Source organism: Triticum aestivum, chromosome 3A (assembly GCF_018294505.1).
Source record: "Triticum aestivum cultivar Chinese Spring chromosome 3A, IWGSC CS RefSeq v2.1, whole genome shotgun sequence".
NCBI lineage: Eukaryota > Viridiplantae > Streptophyta > Magnoliopsida > Poales > Poaceae > Triticum > Triticum aestivum.
This window is the reverse complement of record NC_057800.1, coordinates 195,368,489-195,378,338: the sequence shown is the minus strand read 5'-3', so window position 1 is coordinate 195,378,338 and position 9,850 is coordinate 195,368,489.

Below are 9,850 nucleotides of genomic sequence, written 5' to 3'. Positions count from 1 at the left end.
TCCAAGATCGAGTGCTCCGTATCACCGTCCGCTTTCAGAGGTCACGTGCAACAAGTGCCAACAGAAGGGTCACTATGCCAACAAGTGTTTCAACCAGAGGCGTCTTCCTCCTCCTCCTCCTGTCAGATCGGCAAGTACAGCTGTGGTCAAGCATAACCCCAAGCATGCCAAGGTCAATTTGATGAATGCAGCTCAGGCAGAGGACTCGTCAGATGTGATCATGGGTAACCTTCCTGTTAATGATATTCCTGCAAAAGTACTTTTTGACTCTGGTGCATCGCATTCCTTCATGTCATTCCCATTTGCATCGGAGAACAATTTTAGTACTAAGGCTTTACCTAGAGCTATGCAAGTTGTCTCTCCAACTAAGCGTCTGAGTTCTAGTTTGATGGTTCCGGATATTTCTATCTTGATGGGTGACTTCAAGTTTTTGGCTTCTCCAATGGTTCTTGGTAACTCGGATATTGATCTTATTCTCGGGATGGATTGGCTTTCTAAGCACAAGGCTCAGCTTGATTGTGCAGCCAGGCAGATTCAATTGACTCATTCGTCTGAGGATGTAATTGTCTTTGCCGCTCGGGATAATACCATCCGTCTGTTTTCTCTCAATGAGAAGGGTGAATTGGATGCCATCTCTCAAATTCCTGTCGTTTGCGAATATCAAGACGTCTTTCCAGAAGAGCTCCCAGGAATGCCTCTGCACCGGCCAGTTGAATTCGTTATTGAACTTGAGCCTGGCACGGAACCTGTGTGCAAACGTCCTTACAAGCTCGGACCTGAAGAGTTGAAGGAGCTGAAGAAGCAACTCGATGAGCAAGAAAGAATGGGTCTCATCCGGTCTAGTTCTTCTCCGTGGGGTTGTGGTGTTCTTTTTGTGAAGAAGAAGGATGGAACGGACCGACTTTGTGTTGATTACCGTCCAGTGAACAAGAAGACCATCAAGAACAAATACCCACTTCCCAACATCAATGAGCTGTTCGAACAACTCAAAGGTGCCCAAGTATTCTCCAAGCTTGATCTCCGTATGGGTTATCACCAGATTCGCATTCGTGAAGAAGATATTCCCAAGACAGCATTCAGAACAAGCTTTGGTTCATATGAATACACTGTCATGTCTTTTGGCCTCGCCAACGCTCCTCCGACGTTCTCTCGCATGATGAACTTCATCTTCAACACCTACACCAATGACTTCGTTTTGGTCTATCTCGACGACATTCTGGTTTTCTCGAAGAACAAGGAAGATCATGCCAAGCACTTGCGTTTGGTTCTTGATAAGCTCAGAGAACATCAGTTCTACGCCAAGTTCTCCAAGTGTGAATTTTGGCTCGATGAGGTTCTTTATCTTGGTCATATCATCTCTGCCAAGGGCATTTCCGTGAATCCTGAGAAGGTGTCTGCTATTGTGAATTGGGAACCTCCTCAGAACGTGAAGCAACTCCGCAGTTTTCTCGGTCTCGCAAGCTATTGCCGAAGATTCGTTGAAAACTTTTCTAAGATCGCGAAGCCTCTCTCTAATCTTCTTCAGAAGCACGTCAAGTACGTTTGGTCTCCGGAGTGTGATATTGCTTTCAACACTTTGAAAGAGAAGTTGATCACTGCTCCAGTTCTGACTCCGCCTGATGAATCCAAGCCGTACGAGGTCTTTTGTGATGCCTCTCTCCAAGGTCTTGGCGCAGTATTGATGCAAGAGAAGAAAGTTGTTGCTTATACATCTCGCCAGTTGAAGCCTAATGAGAAGAACTACCCCACTCATGATCTCGAGTTGGCGGCAGTTGTGCATGCTCTTTTGACTTGGAGACATCTTCTATTGGGAAGAAAAGTGGACATTTTCACTGATCACAAGAGTCTCAAGTACATCTTCACTCAGCCTAATCTCAACCTCAGGCAAACTCGATGGGTCGAAATGATTCAAGAGTATAATCCGAGTATCGAGTATACTCCAGGCAAGGCCAATGTGATTGCTGACGCTTTGAGCAGAAAGGCCTACTGCAACAGTCTGATTCTCAAGCCTTATCAACCCGAGCTTTGTGAAGCTTTCCGCAAACTTAATCTGCAAGTTGTTCCTCAAGGTTTCCTCGCCAACCTTCAAGTCTCTCCTACCTTAGAAGACCAGATTCGCCAAGCCCAGCTTCTTGATGCTATGGTGAAAAAGGTGAAGATTGGGATTGCCAAGAGTCAGTCCAAGTACAAGTGCTACCGCCTTGATGACAAGGACACTCTCTTCTTCGAGGATCGTATTGTTGTGCCCAAAGGTGAACTTCGTAAAGTGATCATGAACGAGGCTCACAATTCTCTCCTCTCCATCCACCCTGGGAGCACGAAGATGTATCAGGACCTTAAGCAAGCTTATTGGTGGACTCGAATGAAGCGCGAGATCGCTCAATTCGTGAATGAATGTGATGTCTGCAGAAGAGTGAAGGCAGAACACCAAAGGCCAGCAGGTCTCCTCCAACCTCTTGCCATTCCAGAATGGAAGTTTGACCACATTGAAATGGACTTCGTGACTGGGTTTCCAAAGTCCAAGCGTGGCAATGATGCTATATTTGTTGTCATCGACAAGCTCACCAAAGTGGCTCACTTTCTGCCTATCAAAGAGTCGATCACTGCAGCTCAATTGGCGGAACTCTATACCTCTCGCATTGTCTCTCTGCACGGTATTCCTCAAGTGATATCTTCAGACCGTGGCAGCATCTTTACCTCCAAGTTTTGGGATTCTTTTCAGAAGGCCATGGGCACCAACATCCGCTTCAGCACTGCTTTCCATCCTCAAACAAGCGGTCAAGTCGAGCGTGTCAACCAGATTCTTGAAGATATGCTCAGGGCTTGTGTGATCTCCTTCGGCATGAAGTGGGAGGATTGTCTTCCTTATGCTGAATTCTCCTACAACAACAGTTTTCAAGCAAGTTCGGGCAAGGCCCCATTTGAAATTCTGTATGGCAGGAAGTGCCGTACCCCTCTCAACTGGTCTGAAACCGGTGAACGTCAGCTGCTGGGTAATGACTTAATCACAGAAGCAGAAGAAATGTGCAAAGTCATTCGTGATAACCTCAAAGCAGCCCAATCCCGCCAGAAGAGCTACTATGATAGTAAGCACCGTGATTTGGCTTTCGAGATCGGAGATCATGTTTACCTCCGTGTCTCTCCTATGAAAGGTACTCGTCGCTTCGGTATCAAAGGGAAGCTTGCCCCTAGATACGTGGGACCTTTCAAGATTGTCAGCAAGAGAGGCGACCTCGCCTATCAACTCGAGCTTCCTTCAAACTTTGCAAATGTTCATGACGTGTTCCATGTCTCTCAGCTTCGAAAGTGCTTCAAGACTCCTGACCGCACCGTCAACTTCGAGGACATTGAGCTCCAAGAAGATCTCTCTTATCGTGAGCACCCAGTTGCTATTCTTGAAGAGACTGAACGTAAGACTCGCAACAAGTCAATCATATTTCTCAAAGTCAAGTGGTCACACCATTCCGACCGTGAAGCTACCTGGGAACGCGAGGATCACCTCCGTTCTGAGTACCCGGAGTTCTTTCAGTCCTAGATCTCGGGACGAGATCTTTTCGTAGTGGTGGAGTGTTGTAACACCCCGGATGTAACTTTCCCTATTTGTACTCCAACTCTTGCTGTTTCCGGCGTTAAGTTATATTTATTTCTCGGGTTTGGGTCTTTGTCTCCGTGTGTTGTTTTCTTTGTCATGCATCTCATATCATGTCATCATATGCATTGCATTCGCATACGTGTTCATCTCATACATTCGAGCATTTTCCCCGTTGTCCATTTTGCATTCCGGCGCTTCGTTCTCCTCCGGTGGTCATTTCTAGCTTTCTTTCGTGTGTGGGGATTAAACATTTCCGAATTGGACTGAGGCTTTCCAAGTGGCCTTGGTTTACTACCGGTAGACCGCCTGTCAAGTTTCGTACCATTTGGACATCGTTTGATACTCCAACGGTTAACCGAGGGACCGAAAAGGCCTTGTGTGTGTTGCAGCCCAACACCCCTCCAATTTGGCCCAAAACCCACCAAGCTCTACTCCATGTCCTAGAGCGTTCGATCACGATCGCGTGGCCGAAAACCGCACCTCATTTGGACTCTCCTATCTCCACTTATGCCTATAAATAGCCCCCCCGTTTTCGGATCTCTTCTTCCTCCCCGAAAACCCAAGTCTAAAAAAAACAGATCCCCGCACCGACGGACGTGTCCACCCCCGGACGGACAGCGTCTGCCACCGCCCGCGCCCAACCGGGCGTTGCCACGTGGCCCTCGCCCCTCCGCCGCCGCCGCTGCCCGGGAGGCCCGAGTCAGGCCCCCGAGGCCCGTAGCCACGCCGCCGCCGCCCGGGTCATCCTCCGCCGCCCGCGTCGTCCTTCTTCTCCGGCACCGACGCCGCCTCCTCTCGCCGCCGACTCGCCGGCCGCCTCGCCGACACGCGCCGGACCCGGCCCTCGCCGACACGCGCCGGACCCCGCCTCGCCAAGCTCGCCGCCCCGCCGCCAAGCCCGTCGCCGGCGGGCCCTGCTCCGGCCGCCGCCGACCCCGTCGTCCGGCAGCCCTCGCCGGCGCCGACTCCCTCCTCGCCGGAGCCCTGCTTCCTCGCCGTAGAGCTTCGGTGAATAGTGCCGGCCGCACATCGGTTTCCGGGCGAAACCCTAGATCTGATCCGAGAGGTTGATTTTTTTTGTTAAGTCCCAGGAATTTTCACTTCATATGCTCCTGTTCGAGGCCCCGTAACTTTGCATCCGTAACTCCGATTTGGGCATATAGTATATCAAAATGTTCGTATCAACGAGTACATAATTTCATTCCATTGCATCATTTTAATTTGAGCTCATCTTGATGCCCAAAATGCTGTTAGAAGGAGGCTTCGTGAGTTAATTGTCAGATCTGCTAGTTCATCTTAGACTTTTGTCCTTTTTGCCATGATTATTGTGTGCATGCTATGCCTGTGAGTCCTTCATATGTTTTGTTAAGGATTTTGTCTTCTTTCCAGAGGTGCAACCCATGCATTTTTAGGATGTGTGTGGTGACTTGTGCAAGCTTGCAAAGTGAGCCACCCGGGAAATCTGTTTTCAGAGACTTAGTTGTTTTCACTGTCTGGGATTATTTAGTTCATGATGCCATATGTTCAGCTTGTTTCCTAGTGATCCGTGCTTATTTTGAGGATGATCAGTAAAGGAGTTTTGTTAATCATGTTATGATCTATCCATCCATGTCTTTGTTTGCAATTAGGGATCACCCTAGGTTGAGTCAATCGAGCTCTATTTTTGCTTCGTTGTGAATCTGGGCAGATCGTCAACTCGTTTGTGATTTTGCCGGCGTTGTTGTAGTTGATCCGTGCATGCTATGTCATTGTTCTTGCCATGTCTAGCTTGTATTTTGTTCCTTTGTAATGGATGTGTGCTTGCCATTCCATGACTTGCACCGTAGTGAGTGCATCGAGCTCGTTTACATGCCTTCGTGAGTTATATTTCAGCATGTCTCAGTTTTCACTGTCTGAAAACTGATTGTGTTTTAGCTATGTTCGTGTGCTTATTAGTATATTATGTGAACCCTTTTGGCCTCAGGTCACTTTGGGTCTTTTGTTAAGCTTGTTAAGTAGCTCCATGCCATGTTCTTCTTTTTCATAATTAGATCATGTATCATGTTGTTTTGCTGCTCCGAAGAGGGCTTCGTGATCTGAAATTTCAGACAAGTGTTAATTTCACAAAGTCTGGAATCTGTTTTACATGTGCGTTTTTGCCATGCTTGTTTGAACCTCATAATGGATGAATTGGCCGTAGCTCAGTGCTAGTCTTTTGTTAAGCATCTTGTGTGCATCCCCACCATGTATTTTGTTGTCATGTTTGGTGGCTGTAGCATGTTCATCTCACTACATTTAGATGCCTACATGCTGTAAATCGCAGACCGATGTCAATTTTGAAACGCTTGCCATTTCCAAACCGTAACTCCGCTTCCGGCGTTCTTTATATTGTTTTCAAGCGATTTCATCTCATCTTCCCAGTGGCACCCTTGGAATTCCAAGTTGAGGCCAGGTTCATGCATTTCCTGTCATATCTTGCATTTTGCATCCCGCATCGCATCCCGCATAGCATATCTTCATTTCATCATATTGCTTGGTCTTGCACGTGGTTTATTGTATCCTTGTTGCTTGTTTGTCTTGTTTGGGTAGAGCCGGGAGATGAGTTCGCTACCGAGGAGCCCGTGGAGTTTGCTTGTGAGGATCCAGTCAACTCTGACAACTGTGCAGGCAAGATGATCATACCCTCGAAATCACTACTATCTTTGCTATGCTAGTTTGCTCGCTCTTTGCTATGCCAATGCTACGATGCCTACCATTTGCTTGTCAGCCTCCCAATTGCCATGTTGAAACTCTAACCCATCATGTCCTAGAAAACCATTGATTGGCTATGTTACCGCTTTGCTCAGCCCCCTCTTATAGCGTTGCTAGTTGTAGGGGAAGATTGGAGGCCGTTCCTTGTTGGAACATCTTTTTATTTACTTGTTGGGATATCATTATATTGCCATGTTATCTTAAAGCATCTATATACTTGGTAAAGGGTGGAAGGCTCGTCCTCTCACCTAGTGTTTTGTTCCACTCTTGCCGCCCTAGTTTCCGTCATATCGGTGTTATGTTCCCGGATTTTTGCGTTCCTTACGTGGTTGGGTTATAATGGGAACCCCTTGATATTTCGCCTTGATTAAAGCTTTTCCAGCAATGCCCAACCTTGGTTTAACATTCGCCACCTAGCCTTTTGTTTCCCTTGGGTTCTGCAGACTCAAGGTTCATCTTATTTTACCCCCCCCCCCGGGCCAGTGCTCCTCTGAGTGTTGGTCCACCTGTCAGCTACCGGTGGCCACCAGGGGCAACTCTGGGCTGGCCTACCCGTACCTAAGAAAATCTGAGTGTGCCCTGAGAAAGAGATATGTGCAGCTCCTATCGGGATTTGTCGGCACATTCGGGCGGTGTTGCTGGTCTTGTTTTAACCTGTCGAAGTGTCTTGAGTTACCGAGATACCGAGTCTGATCGGAACGTCTTGGGAGGAGGTCTATTCCTTCGTTGACCGTGAGAGCTTGTCATGGGCTAAGTTGGGACTCCCCTGCAGGGATTGAACTTTCGAAAGCCGTGCCCGCGGTCATGGACAGATGGGAATTTGTTAATGTCCGGTTGTAGATAACTTGAACCTTAATTAATTAAAATGAATCAACCGTGTGTGTTACCGTGATGGCCTCTTCTCGGCGGAGTCCGGGAAATGGGCACGGTGTTGGAGTTGTGCTTGCGCAGGTTGTTCTTCTAGATTCTCGCTCGCGCTTTGCCTCCTCTTCTCGCTCTCTTTTCCGTATAAGTTAGCCACCATATATGCTAGTCGCTTGCTGCAGCTCCACATACATTTGCCTTACCCTTCCTATAAGCTTAAATAGTCTTGATCGCGAGGGTGCGAGATTGCTGAGTCCCTGTGGCTCACAAAATCTATAACTCCAGATGCAGGTCCAGGTGATTCCGCTCCAGGTGACGAGTACGAGCTCAAGTGGGAGTTCGACGAGGACTCTCAGCGTTACTACGTGTCTTTTCCTGATGATCAGTAGTGGTGCCTAGTTGGGGTTTGATTCGGGGCCTTGTTGCATGTTGGGTTCTTCTCTATTTTGGCGTCGTAGTCGAGCCATGAGTGTTTGTGTGATGGATGTTATTTATGTACTTTGATGTGACATGGCGAGTGTAAGCCAACTATGTATCTCCCCCTTTTGTTATGCATTGCATCGAATGTTGTGATGATTGCCTAACTTGCGACATTGCTTTCAATGCGGTTATGTCTCTAAGTCGTGCCTCGACACGTGGGAGTTATAGCCGCATCGAGGGCGTTACAGATGTACATACCTACGGAAATGATTGGGTTTCGATGCCTCGCCCAATCGCACATGGGCCTAGCCTGGGTCCCAGGAGGGCCTGTCCTCAATGATTTCTGGGTCGTGTGGGAAGGACATCCTATCGCACACACTCACTTGGCGACGGTTCCAAATGTCGTCGCGGAAAGGGGTTAAAAACCATTTGTTTAGGACCGACGCGCACCAGTGTCATAAGCAAGCATTAAGTATAATTAACACCGAATAATGCACCACAAGTAGGATATAATTTTCATTGCATGGTTATTGACTTTCGTGCATGCATAGGGAATCACAAACCTTAACACCAATATTCCTACTAGAGCACAATTACTCACAAACATAACTCACATATCACATCATCATATCTCAAAACTATTACTAGGAATCAAGTTTATTTTGTCCAATGATCTTCATGACATTTTCTTTTACTTTATCCTTCTTGGATATCTATCACTTTGGGACTAATTTTCATGTGTTGCTTTTCATAAGCTCAAACAAATATAAGTGAAGATCATGAGCATAAAAAATTTTCTTTTTCTCAAAATAAATTAAGTGAAGCAAGAGATAACTTCTTCAAAAATAACAAAGCACACCATGCTCAAAAAGATATAAGTGAAGCACTACAGCAAGTCCTAGCTCATAAAAGATTTAAGTGAAGCATAGAGAGAAATTCTAACAAGTCATGATATAATTCTGGCTCTCTCAAAAAGGTGTGTCCAGGAAGGATTGATGACTTAAAACACAAAATAAAACAAGCAAAGACACATATCGTACAAGACGCTCCTAGCAAAACACGTGTCAATTGACGAATAAAAATATAGCCTCAAGTAAAATACCGATAGTTGTTGGAAGAAAGCGGGGATGCCACTCGGGGACATCCCCAAGCTTAGTTGGTTGCTCATTCTTGGATAATAGCTTGGGATGCCGGGGCATCCCCAAGATTTGGCTTTTACATCCTTCCTTCATCCATCGTAAGATAACCCAAAACATGAAAAGTTCAATCACACAAAACTCAACAAAGCCTTCGTGAGATCCGTTAGTATAAAATAATAAATCACTACTATAAGTGTTGTATGAAACCAATTGATATTTTGTTTTTGTATTATATCTACTGTATTCCAACTTTTCTATGGAAAAAATCATCAAAGAAAACCATAGAGCCATCAAAATAAGCACACAACACAAAGAAAACAGAATCAGTCAAAACAGAACAGTCTGTAGCAATCTGACAATTTCGAATACTTCTATAACTCAAAAAACTCTGAAAAATTAGGATGACCTGAGAAATTTGTATGTTGATCTAATGCAATTGGAATGGGTATTTTACCGCTCTCTGGTGAAAAATGAAAATTAATTTCATCAGCGTAAAAGTTTCTATTTTGTCAGCAAGATCAAACAACTATTGCCCAAGAAGATCTTAAAGGCTTTACTTGGTGCAAACACTAATTAAAACACAAAAAACACAATCATAACAGTCGCATAATTGTGCTAACACTCAATAACAAAAATCAAATAGCAAAAATAAATTTTATACATTGGGTTGCCTCCCAACAAGCGCTATAGTTTTACGCCCTTAGCTAGGCATATAGCAAGGATCTAGGTTTTGGCATCCTTCTTCTTCTTAATTTTCTTGGGGGTATTTTTATCAGGAGGTTTTGTGAACACAACATAAAACATATTATCCATAGAAACTTTAGCATTCCTTAGTTGATTTTCATCATAACCCCTTTGATTTCCCGCTACAATCCAAGAATAGTGTTGATTAACATTATTAAAAACTTGTTGGATTATATCTAGAACGAGGTCCTCCTTTTTAAGATTCTCATCAAAGATCTTATTATCCCCAAGAAAATGCCTTAGTGCATAGTCACTATTACAAAGAATTTCGTCTATCGCGGGTTTTTCACGATTCATACCATAAAAATCAAAGATTTCCCTAGCTTCCCGAATTATGTAGTCAAACTCGTTCAAAAGAACG